Source organism: Macaca mulatta, chromosome 7 (genome assembly GCF_049350105.2).
Source record: "Macaca mulatta isolate MMU2019108-1 chromosome 7, T2T-MMU8v2.0, whole genome shotgun sequence".
Taxonomy (NCBI): Eukaryota; Metazoa; Chordata; class Mammalia; order Primates; family Cercopithecidae; genus Macaca; species Macaca mulatta.
Genome location: NC_133412.1, coordinates 80161803 through 80181184, shown reverse-complemented (window position 1 = coordinate 80181184; position 19382 = coordinate 80161803). Strand labels below are relative to the sequence as shown.

At 47.1% G+C, this 19382-nt stretch overlaps 1 pseudogene across 1 annotated transcript; it reads right to left on the bottom strand.

Moving 5' to 3' along the window:
- Positions 1-6887: 6887 nt before the first annotated feature.
- Positions 6888-15790, bottom strand: LOC100424324 (golgin subfamily A member 6-like protein 9; annotated as a pseudogene). Its single transcript, XR_013395973.1, has 10 exons — positions 15707-15790; positions 13931-14050; positions 13250-13309; positions 12985-13072; positions 12244-12331; positions 10928-11844; positions 10600-10660; positions 9234-9291; positions 7314-7403; positions 6888-7141 (listed from the first exon to the last, which is right to left on the bottom strand). The product of XR_013395973.1 is annotated as a golgin subfamily A member 6-like protein 9 (transcript).
- Positions 15791-19382: the final 3592 nt, after the last annotated feature.

Here is a 19382-nt window from a genome sequence, read left to right as displayed (position 1 = left end):
CCACTGCACTCCAGCCTGGGCGACAAAGCGAGACTCCGTCTCAAAAAAAAAAAAAAAAAAAAAAAAGAAAAGAAAGAAATATTAACAATTCCATAGGAAAATGGCAAAAAGCATGCATAGGTAATTTATGAAGAAACAGAATTTTTAAAATTTGATTTACGGTGTCAAGTAAAAAATACAAATTAAAAGAAAAACCATTTTGACTCAGTGACAGTGATTTTTTTAAAACCCATTGCTTTGAGAGGCAGGCCTTGCTGTGTGAATGAAAGACACTCTTGTAGCTGGTAGAAGTAAAATTGTTACACTCTTTCAAGAAAGCAATTGAGCATTGTGTATTTAGAACCTTAAAAATATTTAAGACTTTTGATCTAACAATCTGAATTCTAGGGAAGTTTTCCAAAGATAATCAGGTGTGTGACCAAAGAATATTACATGCAACATTATTTATAATGTTGAAAAATTGATCATCTCTTATGTCTCAAGTAGAATGGTTTAATAATGTAAACTGATATGATGTGATGCAGCTGTTAAAATCATAGCTTGGAATATTATTTGATAACCTGGGAAAAAGTTTGTGATATATTAAGTGAAAAGGAGATTCCAAAACTAAATAACCTGATTTTTAAATTATTAGTAGTACTGCATTGAGAAAAGGGTTGGAAGGGAATCAATTCAAAGCTATCATTTCTGGGTAGTCAGTATTGGAACACGCCCTGCTCTTGGTAAGGCATGCACTTTTATTTGTTGCTTGAATAAGCAAATGAATAAATTGTGGGGTTATGGATAATTTAAATGTTCTTCTCCATAGGTTTTTTAATTTCCCAAATTTTATACAATGATAATATCTTTTTATCATAAAAATTAACCATTATGAAAAATATGTAGTGTGTTGACACTCACTGAACAAGATGGAAATAAACCCTAGTATTTTTGTTCAATGTCCTTCATTTTTACCACTTTCCAAAAGTTTAGAATACTGAAGCCAACGTTGGCCCATTTCCTTTTCATGGAGGGGCTGGATGGAGCCTTTAAAGACGCCAAATCTTTTGTCATCTCTGGGCTTTAGTTCCCTGCTCTGGAAATAGAAGGAACTTAAGGTCCTTTCTGGCCTTAAAAAAGGGGGTTATAGCCGGGCGCGGTGGCTCAAGCCTGTAATCCCAGCACTTTGGGAGGCCCAGACGGGCGGATCACGAGGTCAGGAGTTCGAGACCATCCTGGCTAACACGGTGAAACCCCGTCTCTACTAAAAAATACAAAAAACTAGCCGGGCGAGGTGGCGGGCGCCTGTAGTCCCGGCTACTCGGGAGGCTGAGGCAGGAGAATGGCGTAAAAACCCGGGAGGCAGAGCTTGCAGTGAGCTGAGATCCGGCCACTGCACTCCAGCCTGGGCGACACAGCGAGACTCCGTCTCAAAAAAAAAAAAAAAAAAAAAAAAAAAGGGGTTATAGATTCATTCCTGCTCAGTGGTTCTGGTTGATAGAATTCTTCCTTCATCAACAGCCTCTGCTAAAGAGCACCCTCAAAATTAAAGTCATGGTAAAAAGTTCTTCCCAGTTTTGCAGACATTTTTGTTTTGCTGCATGACTTTTGGACAAGAACTAGACTTGTGTCATTTCCATGTGAACAGAGACACACGTTTTCCAGAGGGCACATTGTGGTTAGGGCTGTGTCCTGGCGACTGCATCTCTGCATAACCCAACTGGTCTGCATGGGAATAGGACTTTTCATCTCATTTTCACTGGTTTCATAATTAACCAAGGCACTTCATACATGGTAGAGGTCATGGTGGGAACGCTCAGTGTAAGGCTATGGATGGTGCTGCTCAACCCATTTCTTATTTCTGATAAACATTTTGAAGCATGCAGCCTACGGCTGGAAGGCAATTGAGTTCTATTCATAGAAAGGCAGCTCGATTTCTTTCCATGATATCCTTTCTTGAAAAAGTAAAAAATAAGCTGCTATGTGTCATCTCCAAGTATGGCAAATTGGTGCAGAAATTGTAAAAGAGCAGATCTCTTTACTGAGACCCATATCTGTCCCCCGACATACCCCTCCAAAGTGCGCCACATCCAATGGGCCTTCCTGTCATGCCTGGCCTGTGGACAACCAGCCCTGCCATCCCTCCCACCCCCTGCCAAGAATGAGGGTTGCCATGTGGCCTGACAGTCCTGCTGTCCCTTGGCTGACAAGCAAACCCATTTCTGGATGACAGGGAATGTGTCCTCTCCTGGCTGTGTTGTCTGTGGAGTTGAGCGGAGGGGAAAGGCCAAGCCATTACTAGGGTATTGGGAGCAGTGAAGAGGCCACATCCTTTCCAAGGGACACTTTTCCTGGAAAGCCCCTGGAGCTTAGCGGCTCTCATCCTGTGAAGCCGGTTCTGGCCACTAGGGGGCAGGGCCATGAATTCAGCCTGGAGGGAGGGTGAGCGGCGTCGGCACTCCGGAGGGACAGAGAATAAGCCACTAGGTGCAGACAGGCGAGGGAGGCAGGGTGGCCGAAAGGAAGCCGCCTCATGTGCATGGAAGTCAGTGCCCTTGGGTGCTGGCATCCTGCCTTCCCAGCCACCGCTAGATGAGGCTTCTGAGCCTGTTGGCCGTCAGGGCCGGACTGTGCCCCATAGGTGCCGTGGAATCCCCCAGGCGTCATCAGGCAGCATACAGGTAACAGGCCTGGGAGGTCCCCAACAGCCCAGTTGGACATGCTCAGACACTCTGGGGCTCCTCGTTCAGTGGCGCAAACTCCAGGACCCAGTGAGGGAAACAGAAACATGCCGGGCTAGCAGTATGGTTAAATCCATTTATTCCCAAATAAAAAGCAAAATAAACAGGAGTCGCATCGCCAGGAAGCCACGAACCCAACCCCGCCTCCTTCCTCTGTCCTATGCTATCAAATAAGTTCCCCAGCTGCGAATAATTATTAGAACCTTCCCCCGCTTCCATCCCCCACTCCCCCGTGCCAGCTCCAATCTCCACTAGGAACAATACAGGGGCAGCCCTACCCCCCGGAATATACAAAACGTTACACAGAAACAGTATGTACATGGGGGAAGGGGGGCCACCCCCAGCAGTCCGTGCCCTCGCCTGGTCTACAGTTAGTCCCACTGTCCTGCCTCATCTGCCTCTCCGAGTAAGAAGACACGAGCTTCGCTGAGGGAAAAATTGCTTTGGTGAGAGTAAGGAGGCCTGATCCTAAACAAACCAACTCCATCAGCCTCTGCCTCTTAAATCACAATCATCATCACCAGAAATTTAAGGACTCAGCCCTGGCCAAGGTGGCAAAGGGTCTGTTTGTTTCTCCCCATTAGACAGGGGTCTTGTCTTGCTACTCAAATGGTAAAGGAGTGACTGGGAAGGGGTGATAGGGACATGGTGGGGATGGAGCCTCCGGCCCCACTTCTCCAAGCTTTGCTGACAGGGTCCTGCTTTCTTTTTTTAATTAAGGTTTTTTTTTTTTTTTTTTTTTTTTTTTTTTTTTTTTTGAGGTGGAGTCTTTGTCACCCGGACTGGAGTGCAGTGGTGCCATCTGGGCTCTCTGCAACCTCCGCCTTCTGGGTTCAAGCGATTTTCCTGCCTCAGTCTCCTGAGTAGTTGGGATTACAGGCACCCACCACCACGCCTGGCTAATTTTTTAAATTTTTAGTAGAGACAGTTTCACCATATTGGCCAGGCTGGTCTCCAACTCCTGACCTCAGGTGATTTGCCCACCTCAGCCTCCCAAAGTGCTGGGATTACAGGTGTGAGCTATAGCCCCGGGCCTAGTTCCCTGCTTTTGGATGACGGTGATCTTCAACTCATCTGCACCTGTCTCCCCAATTAGACACTTCTCCAGGCTTTGCTGACAGTGGCCTGCTTTTATTTATTTATTTAATTTTTATCACATAAATTTTTTCATAAACCTTTTTTTGGAATTTTTTCCACAACTTTTTAATTTTTCTTTTGAGATGGAGTTTCACTCTTGTTGCCCAGGCTGGAGTGCAATGGCACAATCTCAGCTCACCACAACCTCCACCTCCCGGGTTCAAGCGATTCTCCTGCCTCAGCCTCCTGAGTAGCTGGGATTACAGGCATTTGCCACCACGTCCGGCTAATTTTGTATTTTTAGTAGAGATGGGGTTTCTCCATGTTGGTCAGACTGGTCTCAAACTCCCTACCTCAGGTGATCCACCCACCTTGGCCTCCCAAAGTGCTGAGATTACAAGGCGTGAGCCACTGACCATAACATTTTTTATCCCATAACTTTTTTATCCCATAATGTAACTTTATCCACAACTTTTTAATCTCATAACTTTTTAAATCCCATAACTTTTTAAAATCTCCTAACTTTTTAAAATCCCGTAACTATTTTTTCAGTTTGTGTTCTTTTGATAAACACTTGAAGCCAGGCACGGTGGCTTATGCCTGTAATCCCAGCACTTTGGGAGGCTGAGGTGGGCAGATCACGAGGTCAGGAGTTTGAGACCAGCCTGGCCAACATAGTGAAACCCCATCTCTACTAAAAATACAAAAATTAGCTGGGCATGGTGGCATGAATCTGTAGTCCCAGCTACTTGGGAGGCGGAGGTTGCAGTGAGCCAAGATCGCGCCACTGTACTCTGGCCTGGGCAACAGAGTGAGATTCCATCTCAAAATTAATTAATTAATTAAATACTTGCATGGTCATACTACAATTTTGTAAAAATAAAAACATTATTTAATGCCAAGTGTGCCCAGCATTTGCACAATCTTAATACCTTTAATACTATAGTTTTCAAGACACACAAAATAAAAACTTAAGGCAAAAACAGCACTTTGTAACAATAATTTATGACATTACAGTAGCATCATAGCAGTATTCAATAAGCCACTTTAGGCAAAAGTCTTTCAGTATTTCCATATAGATTCTGTTTACAATAATTCATAAATTGGTAAAAGTCATCATAAGAAAACCTGGCAAATAAAGTTTTGGACTGGAATTGGCATTTCTTTCTCTACTTTTCCTTCTCCAATTTCTTTCTTTTAAGCTACAGTATTCATATTTTAAAATGTTTTATTTCAAAACATTAAAATAGCAGTTACATTTTTTAATAGTTATACTATTGTAAAATGACTAAGTTTTACAGAAACTATATTCCGGATAGGGCTGATTTACATTTTCATATTTTCTAGAAATCTGCTTTGGTTTTAAAATTGTTTTTTTTAATTTCTGGAAAACCTATTAGTTTTAATCAAATACTTCAAAATGATTATCATATACTGCAATCTTTAAATATACAAGTATTTTGATTCTTTACCTCCTACAAAAATTCAAATTTATTCAGTTGAACTCACATTTTAAAATTCTATGTTTCTGCTGAACTCTAACCTTCTAATGTTGCCTGCTAAGCAAATTGAAAGCTGCCTTATACTGAATGAGAAAGAGAACAAATACTTGGCCGAATGAGGTATTGCAAAAGACTGCACACACTTTGAAGAAAGACTTAAGTTATTGTAATATGATTTCCATCCTTGTTAGCTTTTTCTTAAATATATGACAAAAATACCTACACAAACAGTGGTATTTCAGTTAATATGGTAAATTTATTTCCAGACTGACATTCAGCTTAAATATGCCAGTATGTGATTTAATCCATAGGTACCTGATGAACACATTATTGTCAGATTGGTTACAGATGCTAAACGCGATCTGAAGGTCATTCCTAGTCATTTATATGTGTCAGGGTAAAAGTGAAGTGATTTGAACTACAAAAATACCTTTGAAATAATTTATCAATGTGTTAGATAAACCCAGTTTCAGAATTGTAAAGAAAAAATGTTAGACCAAATAATGTGGCTAATTAACAGTGGTACGATTTCTAGCCTGAGAATTTAAAATGGACTTAAAGTAACTGCCTTTAAACTGAACTCAAGGAATGCAAAAGCGGCAAGTTCAGAAAAAAAAAAGCAAGAACAGGACTTTAAGTCTTTCATTCCTCAGAAATAACCCCTTTTTAGGTCATCAAAAAAGAGTACAACTGCCCCAGCTCATGATGTAATATCTTCATGAGCCCAGAGCACATACAAATCCTAAGGGAACTACCATAGTACCACACTCATTGTTGGTACCAGAACAAGTGAAACATATTCTATCCTGTACACACCTGCCAGAGCAGGCCACTTTCCTCTTTTGGGAGATTTAAAAAGCTCCCCAGGCCGGGCGTGGTGGCTCACGCCTGTAATCCCAGCACTTTGGGAGGCCGAGGCGGGTGGATCACGAGGTCAGGAGATGGAGACCATCCTGGCTAACACGGTGAAACCCCATCTCTACTAAAAAAAGACAAAAAAATTAGCCAGGTGCGGTGGTGGGTGCCTGTAGTCCCAGCTACTCAGGAGGCTGAGGCAGGAGAATAGTGTGAACCCAGGAGGTGGAGCTTGCAGTGAGCTGAGATCGTGCCACTGCACTCCAGCCTGGGCAACAGAGTGAGACTCAATCTCAAAAAAAAAAAAAAAAAAAAGCTCCCCAAAGTGTTACTCCTCCCATTCCCAATGCACAGAAAAAGGGGGAAAGGCTCTCTCCAGTGCTCCAGCTTTAAACAACTGTAAATGTCACTACTCACAGTGGCACATTACAAACTAATAAACAGCGTACTTGAGGGCAAACCACATATTGAGCTAATGAAGAGCTCACTGTGATTAGGAGTGGATCAAGCATACTAGCAGAACATAGGCAAATTTTATCTGAATTCTGTAATGAATATACATGCTGCAATAACATTAAAAAAACATGGCAGCCTATTCCAAACCTGCAAGAACAGTTTTGTGCAAATAGTGGGTCTTTGCGTGTTTGAACTCCCACCACCTAAGGGCGAACTCGATATGCATGCTAATAACCTACAGTTATCAAATAAAAAAAAGGTGCTAAAGGATGTCACAGTGAACATGAGGGAACGACCCACTCTCCTTTAACTTTTTACAAATAAATTTAAACTATAAATTAGAAAAACACAAATAAATGTGAGTGGCTCTAACATTCAAATGAAGTAAATGAATTGTGTAGGAGATTAACCCCTTAAGTTTTTTTATTTTTTTTTTCTTGACCAGCTCTTAGATGATAGTGATGGTTTATCTCCCTGTTCTTGGCAGCCCGAAAAGAATGGCATGCAGGGGTTGCTGCCCAAGCCTCGGTGCTCCTGGAGAGTCCTGCGTTAGAGGAAGCAGCTGCACGACCTGCTGTGCAGTGGGGTTGTCGTGGGGAGAACCTTCTCTGGCTTCTCCTGGTGCAGGCTCCACGCTGTCAGTGAGGCTCAGCCACGAAGATCTTCAGACAGAGGGAGGAGGGGATCTGAGGTCAGTGTGAGCCTCCCCTGCTCCTGCCCGCCCACCCCGCCTGAGCGCTCTACTCACCACCCTGCTTGTCAGCACACCCAAGCTCCAGGGGGATTGGGGCTCCTAGAGCGGGCTGATCACCAGGACTCTGGGCAGTGGTCAGGAATTTGTCGTGCCCCTCATTGTGGTCGCCCACAAGCCGCAACACCTGTCCCTGCAGCTCCAGCAGGTTCATCTGGAGGGAGAGGTGCTTAGCTGCCATGCTGGTGCCAGTGCCCAAGTTCACCCCCACTCCCACCCCCACAGAGATGTTGCACACCCTACTTGCATCTCTTGGTCCTGGGCCAGCCTGATGATGTCCTCCTCTCCCAGTGACGCATTTTGGCACTGCCCCCTGGCTGATGTACTTTCCTGCAGGAGGACACACTCAGAGGCTGGGGCCCCTCTGACGGCCCAGCAGCTCCCCCTGCCATACCCTGGCTTCCCGCTCACTTATGGTGTCTGTCCTGAGAGGTGGATGAATCGAAGCTCCAGTTACTCCACTGGTTCCTTCAGGTCACTTTGTCCTCCATAAAGTCGCTCTGGAGCCAAAATAATGGGGTCACATCTCAAGAACCACCTGCCTTGCCCCACCCACACCGTTCTTGGCCCATGCCAGGACCTACTCAGCTGCACCTTTTCCATGGCCCCCTGCAGGGCTCAGTGGGTCTCCCCACACACAGACTCACCCCTAGTCCCTGGGGTCCTCTGGGATGAAGCCACTGGGTGAACCAGGGGCTGCCAGCATACCATTTGCTCTTCCTGGGCATTGGCTCCAGCGAAGTTGAAAAATGCCACCTGAAGGCAAGAGGTGAGTATTCTTGTAGGGACACACACAGAACAACCGGGGCAGGGAGGTGGAGCGCAGCCCCTTCCCTTGGGGCTCAGAGTGTGCACCTGTTGGTCACAGGTGAAATGGTGTTTGACCACTGGCTCCCGGAAGGAGTGAAAGTCCACAGAAATCAGAAGGCAGGGAAACCAAGAACATAAGGGGATCTGGGAGGGACCAGCGAGGAAGGTGACAAAGTAGGGGCAGGGAAAGTCAGGCTCACCTGACCTCCTGGCTCTCCCGGTTCTCTGGGATGTTCGGCATGGGCTGAGGTGCCTCCTCCTCCTCACTGTCCAGATGTCCTCCTCCATCTCTTCTAGGGATTGGCCAGAGGGGTCCTCAGACAACCCAACAAGGGAAGTACTGGGGGCCCACCTCTGCCCCACCCTCACTGTGTAACCCTGAATTAGCCCATTCCCAGAGGGGAATGAGCTGTTCTTTATTTTTACTTTTAAGAACCAAGATCTTGCTATATTGCCCAGGCACAGTCCCACTACCGATTGGTGCGGGAGACCTGACCTGCTCCCTTTCTGACCTGGGCCAGTTCTCCCATCCTTAGGCAACCTGATGGCCTCCTGCTCCCAGGAGGTCACCATATTGATACCGAACTTAGCGCGGACACCCGTTCGGCATAATGACCAGCTGTCTTAAAGGTCTCTTCCAACTCCTCAATCCTATGCTGCTAACAGTCCCGCTTTCCTCCCGGGGCTCTCGCCTCTTCCTCCGTGTGGTCTCCCGTACCTTCCCCAGGGAGAACCATGAGGCTCAACTGGGCTTTAGCTGCTGTTTCTGCTGGCTGGTAGCTTCCAGGTGCTCCTAAGAGGCCAGGAAAGAGGGTGAGAAGGCACGGAGGTTGCCAGGTTGTCCCTCTCGGGGCCCTGTCCTCAGCAACTCCCTCCCCGGGGTCTCCTGCAACTTTTGGCGGGCCATCTTAGCCACTGATTTGTCCTGAGCTTCCTGCTGCTGCAACTGGTCCAGGAGCTGGGTCTGCAGCAGTAACTGCCTGTGCAGCACCTCGTTCTCAGAGGTCAGCTGCTGATAAGTGGCCACCTGCTGCTAAGCGACCACATACTGCTGCAGGTGACACAGGTACTGGTCTCCCTGCTGCTGCAGACTCTGAGCCTCTTGGCTCTTCAGCTCCACCTGCAGGAAGACCCTGGGCATGAGGGTATTTGCTAACTGGCTTCCGGATTCCTGGCCCATTAATAGGGTAGCAAGGGCACTGTGGGGCTCTGTGGCCTCCCCAGGCCCCTGGTCCCTTGCTCCAGGCCTAAGAGACTGCCTCCCTTGCCTAGAACCCCGTGCGTCCTTCCCCAGCCTCAAATCTCACATCCTTTTCCCCACCATTTAAACTGTAGGCCACGAACTGGTGGAATAGCAAGGAGAGCCAACCACCATCTGCTAAGTGTACTACATGCCTACTGTTTCCATTTGTTATCTCATTTAATCCTCAGCACCTCTGCAAGGAAAACGCTAACTTCCTTTTGAAGTTAAGGAAACAGAGATGTAGAGATGCAAGGTACTTGAAAACCAGTGGAACTGAGGCCGAAATCCAGTTCGAATCTAAGGAGTCTTTTTGGTTTTTCCGTTTGGTTTTGTTTTGAGACAGTGTCACTCTGTGTCCCAGGCTGGAGTGCAGTGGTGTGATCTCAGCTCACTGCAACCTCCACCTCCTGGGCTCAAATGATTCTCATGTCTCAGCCTCCTGAGTAACTGGGATTACAGGCATGCACCACCAGGCCTGGCTAATTATTTTTTGTTTTTTGAAATTGTAGTAGAGATGAGGTTTTGCCATGTTGGCCAGGCTGGTCCCAAACTCCTGACCTCAAGTGTTTCTCTTGCCTCAGCCTCCCAAAGTGCTGGGATTACAGGCATGAGCCACCACACCCGACATAAGGAGCCTCTTTTTTTTTTTTTTTTTGAGGCAGTCTCGCTCTGTTGCCCAGGCTGGAGTGCAGTGGCCGGATCTCAGCTTACTGAAAACTCCGCCTCCTGGGTTTACACCATTCTCCTGCCTCGGCTTCCCCAGTAGCTGGGAGTACAGGCGCCTGCCACCTCGCCCAGCTAGTTTTTTGTATTTTTTAGTAGAGACGGGGTCTCACTGTGTTAGCCGGGATGGTCTCGACTCCTGACCTTGTGATCCACCCATCTCGGCCTCCCAAAGTGCTGGAATTACAGGCTTGAGCCACCGCACCCGGCCAACCTCTTATACCACTGTCTCTTCCCCTGTGACTGGAGGGCTCCATGCCTCTAGCTGGGATGATGATTTCCAGACCTGGGGGGAGCCCAGCGCTCCCCACCTCTAAAACTCAGAGGGCAGGAAGCAAGAAACAGTCATAGGACTGCCCTGGAGAGTGCTGGGGTCACCAGCTCCCAGGCTGCAGCTGCCTCTGGCCTGGCACCTCCCACCTCTCATGGATGGGTCAGAGGTTACCGTGTCTTTCAGCTCGCCCAGCTTCTTCAGCTCCTTTACTTGTGGCTCCAACTGCAGTGCACTCTTGTTCTCGTTGTTCTGGACAGAGAGAAGCAATCATTGGCCACCCACTATAGCTGGAGACCCCAGAACTTGGTGTCTGCCTCCCATAGCACCGGGAAGGGTAGAGGCAGGTTAGAAAAATCATCCCCTCTCTCCCACAGCCATCAGAGCAGGGCTCTGGCTCACAGGTGCCTTTAGAAGTACCATTTCATGTGAGGGCTACAATGCCCCATTTTACAGGTGGGGAAACAAAGGCCTGGAGGGCTAGGGAAGAGGGCAGGCTCCCCAGGTGGGGCCACCCACCGGCTCCTCGAAGCTGCTGTGTGGCTCCGCCTGCTGCTCGTAGAGGGCTTCCCACCCCAGCTCCAGCATCCTCTCCAGCTCCCGTAGCCTCCCCAGCTCCCGCAGTGTCTCCTGCTCCCACAGCCTCTGATCCTGCTCCCGCAGCCTCTCCTGTTCCAGCATCTCCTCCACTTGGTCCAGCAGCTGCTCCTCCTCCAGCAGCCTCTTCTGCTCCTCCTGTCGCCTCTCCCGTTCCAAAAGCTTCTCCACCTGCTCCAGCAGTCTCTCCTGCTCCCGCAACCTCTCCTGTTCCAACGGTTCCTCCACCTGGTCCAGCAGCCTCCCATGGTCTAGCAGCCTCTCCTGTTCCTCCTGCCACCTCTCCTGTTCCAATAGCTTCTCCACCTGCTCCAACAGCCTCTCCTGCTCTGGAAGCCTCTCCTCCCGCAGCCTCTCCTCTTCCAGCAGCTTCTCTACCTGGTTCAGCAGCCTCTCATGCTCTAGCAGCTTCTCCTCCTCCTCCTCCCGTCTCTCCCGTTCCAATAGCTTCTTCACCTCCTCCAGCAGCCTCTCCTGCTCTGGCAGCCACTCCTGCTCCCGTATCCTCTCATCCTGCTCATGTATCCTCTTCTCCTGCTCATGTAGCTTCTCCTCCTGCTCATGTAGCTTCTCCTCCTGCTCATGTATCCTCTCCTCCTGCTCACGTATCCTCTCCTCCTGCCCAGATAGCCTCTCCTCCTGCTCACGTATCCTCTCCTCCTGCTCACGTATCCTCTCCTCCTGTCTCCTGTTCAGGAGATTCAACATCTGATTGTTTTCCACCTCGGCCTGGAGCTGTCTTCCTAGACTTTCCAGCTCCTTCCTTAGGTGTTTGGTCTCATCTTGTAGCTGCTCCACCTCAGAGGGCCCTGCTGGGGGATCTGAGGCCCGGGGTTCAGCTGAGAAAGGAAGCAGACAATAAGGGTCTCTGGATTCTCAAAAACAACAACAACGACAACAACAACAACAAAATTCTCCCGTTGGTGCAGAGCTCCTCCTCTCAGGCTTCCCAAACTTGACCTCACTGCTAAGGATCCCTCGCACCCAGGTGGTAGCCAATCTTCCAAGCCACTTTCAATGGAGAGCACTGTGGGTGGCTGAAAACGGGCACTCCTCCCTCTTTGCTGATGGGGACACCAAGGCTCAAGCAGATGACAAGGCTTGCAGTCTCCTGGCACAGACCTCTCTCCCTCTGCCTGAAAGCCCTTCCATCCACCCACCTCCCTGGGGCATTCTAAGCCACCCCCACAGTCCTCTGATGCCAGTCCTGCTCCCAGGTCATGCCAGCCCCATCTTACCCCTCTGGTGTTTGAGTTTGAACAAGCTCCTCCCAAGCTTCTGTACCCGATGTGTCTCACGCTTCTTCTCCTCCTTCAATGTGGGAACCTGCCCAAAGCACAGGGCGAAAGGGCCCTGGTGATAGGGGCTGGTGAACCTCTAGAGACAGAGTTTGAGAAAGGCCCCCCCGTCCTGCCAGCTTGTGATTTAGAAAGGTGCGTTCATTCAACAAACATGTGCTGAGCACCTACAGGCCAGGTGTGGTTCTTCACAGCGGAGACAGAAGACAGAAAAGGACAGACAGGAGCCCTTGGCCCTGAGGTTTCCATTCTAGGGGCCTTTAAATCTCGGACTCCCAGAGCGAACAGAGACCTTGATACTCTCTACCTCCTCCAGAAACAGGAGCCCAAGGAGGAGAGAAGGCTTGTCCAGACTCAAAAAGCAAATTAGGGACTGAGTCAGGGTAGAAATACAGGCCCCTGACAAACAGTCAGGCTAGTGTCTCCCTGAGAGGCAACAACCCCAGGGCATGTGTGGCAAGGACTCAAGCAGGGGTGTCTGGAGAAGAGAGAGTCAGCAAAGAGGGCAGTGCAGAAGAGCCATGCTGCACGGTCTGTGCTCTGGGGTCCATCCAGGTGAGGCCTGCGTGCCCCAGCTCCCCATTTTCCCATGGCACCAGGGGCCCCTAGCCCCTTTACTCAGGGCCCCAAGGGGAAACGAATACAGGATTGGCAGCGTGGAATCAGAGGACGCCACTGGACTCTTCCCAGTGAATGGATGTTTTCACTGGGTTGACTGATTATTGTGGAGCTTTGAGTCCGGGGCTCCTGCTAGTTCTTGGTACTGGCTCTGAGGTGCATGCAGAGAGGAGGAGTTGGAGGAGGATTGCGGGGAGGGGTAGAGAGAACACTCATTAGGGCTGGGGAGGGGGGAGTGTGTGGGCTGTCTCAGCTGGCAGAGGGGCAACCAGCCCCTGCTGTGGGAGGAGGTTGCAGGGTCACTGAACCTCGGCCCAGGGCCTCTTACCTCTAGATCTTTCAGGGTAGTAGATGACACAGGGCCCTCCCCGTAGACACCTGTTGCTGACTACAAGAGATGAGAGGGCACATGGAGATGTTCTGTCGCCCCTCAGTGTCTAAGCCCTCTGACTTCCTTTCTTCCCCATCAACTGACAAACATTTCTTTTCTACCTATCTTGGACCAGTTGTCCCATAACTCCTTTGTGCCAACTTCTCTCATGGTTTTTATCACCCCACCATCCCACCCTGGGGCCCTTTCAGTGACTCCTAAAGGGACAGCCTGATGGCAAGTGACTCTTCTCATTGGTCTGGCTTCCCCTTGAGACTGGGAATGAGAAAAATCAAACTGCAGTGACCATTTCGTGGGTGTCCTGGGTGTTTACAGCAGGCCATGTACTAAGGATTCTCATAAAAACAACAATAACAAATCTCATTTAAACTTCACAAATAGATGTAAAAAAATCCCACCTCTATTATACAGATGTGAAAAGAGAGACCCGAAGACCTCAAGCAACTTGCCCTAAATCATATCCTAATTAATCCCTAATCAATCATTAGCAGATGGAGAGGCAGGATTCAAACCCAGAATTCTTAACCAGTACCCAACAGTCCATCCACAATCTTTACAATTATCCTCTACTGCCCCTTGGGTCCCCTGTCCCCAGGAGCCTGGCCAGCCAAGACTCACATCCACAGGTGAGCGGTGACCACCAGAAGTGGCTGTGTCAGGGCTACTGCCATTGATTTTCTTTTTCCTGTTAGCTCCTGCTGAAACGCCAGGGCTCTTCCTCTGCCAATATTCTTTTAACTGTGGGAAAAAAGAGCAGTAACACTCATGAGAACTATCAGCCCCTACAGCCACATCCTCCTTTACAGTTTTCACAAAATACTCTTATACACCATCTGATTTAACGCCACCACCAACTGTACAAGGTGTTGTCACAATCCTTTAGTGACTGAGAGGAATTGATATCATGGATAGAAAAAAAAAGAAATAGTTAATACTGGAACTTAAGCTCAGTCTTCTGACTCCAAGCTCTGGGGTTTTGCCATGAATCAGCAGCTTCCAGGGACCAAAACCAGGGGCGGAGTTAGAACAGTAAACATGAAGCAGGCAGGAACTGTATGCCGTGCGGTTTAGAGTCATACATCCTCACATGTCTGTTAGTGTGAAGAAGTGCACCAGTACCTCTCACACTTTCATGTCAATGTGTCCTCATGGCAGAAGGCAGCTTTTCTGTTAAATCTGGGAATTTTTCAGAAAGAGGACAACTCAAGCCTGATTTCAGAGAGAAGTCTGGTATATGCTTGGAAACCTATGTGACTGTCATCCCTAAGGACATTAATGTTTGATCTGAAGAGAATCAAGGGAAAATGATGCTTCAGAAAGATGTCCCACATTCATCCTGTGGCACTCAAAGTACCCCAGGTTGAGATGATATGAGGAAGATTCAAGCTATCTAGTTCAGCTTCCCAAGATCTACTCCACTGAAGATGAGCAAATCTCACCTCAGAGACCACTGACTGAAGGGCGGTCTGGTCCCAGAACCATGGAGAACTCAGAAAAGAATGTTAAAGTCTCTCTGCAAAGTAGAAGCCTGGGAGAAAACCAAACCAAACCCATTCTCCCATGGCCACCCAGAGATACTGTCAACGTTTTGAGCACACAGGGGAAGTGCAGGCTTTTCCTACTGTCAATGTCTATGTGAAGGGAGTAAGGCAGCCTGAAACCTCTTGCTCCTGGGTCCCATAGTCCCCATCCCCTTCCAACTGGAAATTTGTGCTGTGACCAGAGGAACAGGAAACGGGATGAGAAAACTTAGGGGACTGGGTTGTAAGATGAAAGGCTGGTCTTGCAGCAGTAATGACAGCTCCTAGGGGGACTGTGACATCACTACATTCCATTCCTCCCAGTGGAGGGGACCACATCAGCGTGATGCCCAAGTCACCAATCCATGATGGGGGAGGGAAACACAGGGTTCGGACCCAGGTCCTTGGAGACACCAGCCGAAGGATCCCAGGGAGGTCGAGCTTGGGGCAGCAGGAGGGGAGGGCAGAGTCCGCAGTAGGGAGCCCCAGGAATCACCAGCCAAAAGTCACCCAAGGACGACTGGCGACGGTGGGGTCTGGGGCTGGGGTACCCAGGTCCTGGGAGACACAAGCACAAAGAGTCCAGGAAGGTCAGGCTTGGGGCAGCAGGAGGTGAGGGCCGAGTATGGAGCGGGGAGCCCCAGGAGTCACCAACCCAAAGTCACCCTGGGGTAAAGATCGGCAAGGGCAGGGATTCGGCTGCTTGCTGAAGGGTTGGGGCTGACTGACAAGAATTTGGTGGGGGGAACCCAGAGTCGCTGGTGTTGGGGGTCCCATTCCGCTATGCCTGAGGAATAGTATGGGCTCTGGCCATGGTCTTGTCGTCGGAGAGGATCTGTGGCTGGGTTGGGGGCTATGACCTGGTGCATTTTACCTTTTTCTTGGCTGTGGTGAATTTTCCCTGTCGTGTTTTTTCTGACATCATGGGGTGCGGAGGGAGGCGGGGTTGGGGTCACATCAGCGAAATCCCAGTGAGCACGGCTGAATGCCTCCAGTCACCTACCAGGCCGCTGTGCAACTGAGCCAGAGGAGGCGTAACCAGGGCCCCACTAGAACTCAGAAGAGGGGCGTGGCCTTAATGCTCCAAGCCCATTGGTCAGTGAGAAAGATGAAAGGGAAAGGAAGCATGGCCAGGCGGCAGCATGTCCAGAGGGACCTGTGGCATCACAAGGAAAGCTGCCCATGCAACCGCTCTCTCCGCTCTACTCAGAAGGAGGGGAGGGGCCGCCCACTCTGGGAGAGGCAAGGGTCTGCCTTTTGCTTTAAAAGCTTTAAAACTGTAAAAAATAAACTTAAAAATGTATACATGTGTATACTTTATATATATGTGTGTCCATGTGTGTGTATCTATGCGTTCCTCCAGAGCTGTCTTCATTATCCAGCTTCTATGCAAAGTCTATGAGTTTGGCCTATATTTTTCATCTTCAAATGGAGTACAAGAATTACCAGTATCACCTTCACTGAGATACAGGTCCTATAAAAATGGAAAATTCATAGCATGCTTGATGATTAATGAAGTAGACTATAGTATCCAACATTCCAATAAGACAAAATAATCACAATGATTTCTCTTTTTTGGAAGAACATTTCTCTTATTCTCCTACATTATGAAGTTTTTTTTTTTATGATAAACATGTCTAATATCTTTAAAAACACAAAGCTTTTGGGCCGGGTGTGGTGGTTCACGCCTGTAATGCCATCACTTTGGGAGGCCGAGGTGGGTGGATCGCCTTGAGGTCAGGAGTTCAAGACCAACCTGGCCAACATGATGAAACCCTGTCTGTACCAAAAATACAAAAACTAGCCAGGCGTGGTGGTGGGTGCCTGTAATCCCAGCTATTTGGTCGGCTGAGGCAGGAGAATTACCTGAACCCAGGAGACGGAGGTTGCAGTGAGCCAAGCTCACACCCCTGCGCTTCAGCCTGGGCAACAGAGTAAGACTCCATCTCAAAAGAAATAAAATAAAACACAAAATAAGTAAGAATACAAAGCTTTCAATTTAATAAGCACTTAAAACTCTCTACTTGTTTAAGAGAAATATAAGTCCCAGTATTCTAGAATCACCTGACCTCTCTAAGCCTTGCAAATGAAACTGAATTTCTCACTTGATACTTGGCTATGATTTGCAATCATGAAAACCGAGAATTATGTTATGTCACTGTGTACTGCTTGTTACCTGAATTCCACACTAGGCTGGGATCAAGGGTTGAATCTTTCATGATTTTCTCCATAACCTGTGTGCCTCTTATCCCAGACCAAACTAAGTTTTTTTCTAGAATTCTAGTTTACAGTTAATAGACAAGAGTGGTTTTCAAAATGTAGTCTATAGACTAGCAGCACCAGCAACACTTGAAATCTTTTTATAAGTGCAAATTCTCAGGTCCCATCCTGGACCTGGTGAATCAGAAACTCTGGAGTAGGGCTCAGCAGTCTATGCTGCAGTAGTCCCTCCAGGTGTTCAAGAACCTCTGGCATAGCAGGTAGAAAAATATGTTTCCTTCTGTAGGTCCAAGCCAGGGATACCGTATATTTTGCCTTGTTATGCAACAATGACATGCAATTAAAAGTCATAAATCTCCTTCCTACTCCCACCCTCCATCCAACGTGTTTTATTTTTATGAGTTAATTAGAAAACAAGTGGCAATCAGAGATTTAGTCTAAAATATATATTTACAAGTGTCAGTTCTCATCCAGCCTGATCTCATACAAAACCATTTACATCCTCTTACACCTCAAGTTTGAAAAATGTATCTTCACAATGTGAGACTCAGGCACACTAGCAGTTCTATCATAAAACATCAAGTAGATTGGAATGTCCAACCTTACTAGAGAAGAAGAGTGGAATCACTGGCTATATTTCCAAATTGCATTCAACAGGAAATTTGAGTTTTTTTCACCTTCATACTTCCAATTTAATAGAATTAAACCAGAATACACCATTCTTTCAAAGCCTCTAGCCAGGCAAAGTTTTATTGTATTATTTCTTGCTTTCCATGAATATAAAGCAGATTCCTGGTAGGCACATTTTGTATACCTGCAAAGATGCAGAACCAAAAAGTTCCATCTGTTCAACATTGAAACAAAAGTCCTGTAAACCTCGAATGGTGAGTGCAATACTTCAGCATTAGCCCCAAAGCCTCAAATATGAAAAGATACCAAGAACACCACTACCAATCAAAATTAAACTCTCCACCAGGAGCAGTAGTTCATGCCTGTAATCCCAGCATTTTGGCAAACCAAGGTGGGAGGATTACTTGAAGTCAGGAATTCAAGATTAGCCTGGGCAGCATAGCGAATTGACGTCTCCACAAAAAAATTTAAAAATTATCTGGCCGTGGTGGCACACAGCTGTAGTCCTAGCTACTTGGCAGGCTGAGGTGGGAAAATTGCTTGAGCCCAGGAGTTCGAGGCTGCAGTAGCTATGATTACGGCACTGTACTCCAGCCTGGGTGTCAGAGCGAAACTTAGATAATTACATTTTCTCCTGCTCCCTGTTTACACTAAAATCACTCAGTTAAAAGCCTTTCAAATTTGGTAGGATAAAAATTAAGTGAAATGTGACTTTGGAGCTTGGCTAGTGAAAGAAAGAAATAAAGAAATGACAGATAGAAGAAAGAAGGAAGTAACGAAGCAAGGAGGGAGGGAGGGAACAAAGAAAGAGAAAGAAAGGAAGGGATGAAAGAGAGAGAGAGGGAAAGAAAGAAAAAGAGAAAGAAAGAGAGAAAGACAGAGGAAAGAAAAAGAAAAAGAAAGAAAGAAAGGGAGAGAAAGAGGGAAAAAGGGAGAAAAAACCAAAGTAAGAATGGCAAGGAAGGAAGAAGGAGAAAGAAAGAATGCAGAAAGAAAGAAAGAAGGAAAAGAAAAGGAGAGGAAAGGGAAGGGAAGGGAAATAAAGGAAGAAAAAATGAAATGACAAGTTACTTAATGGGAGAGAGTTTTTGTAACCTCAATGACAGATAAAAGGTTTGTATCCTTAGTCTATAAAGAAATCTTTAAAATTATTAAGAAAAGAAAAACAAATGAATTTCAACTAATAATGGGCAATGGAGAAACTGGCACTTCTCACAAGAATAAAAATGGCCAATGGCATATAGAAAGATTCAAAAGCACTAAAAATCAAAAAAAATCATGAAAACGGTGAGATTTTCTGTATAAAGGCACAAAAGATGACAAATGGAAGGGGGTACCTGGAGCTCTGTCCTTGTTAGTGGGAGTATAACCTGAGTCACTTTTCCTGGAGGATAATTTGAAAATTTTGATTAAAAACCCTAAAAATTATTTTCCTCCAGAAATTCTACTTCTATGAATCCAGTCCAAAAATGTTTGGTCAACTCCATTAAAATGTATATATAAGAAAATTCACCTCTGGGGTGGCAATGATTAACTTAATATACATCCAGCTGTTAAAAATGATGATGCCAGGATATATCGACTGCCACAGAAATATGCCCAAAATATACTACGTGACAAAAGTATTATGATTCTACTTTTTAAAAGGTTTATATGCATAAAAACATATAAAAAGTAACAAACCAGAATGTTTTGAGTGG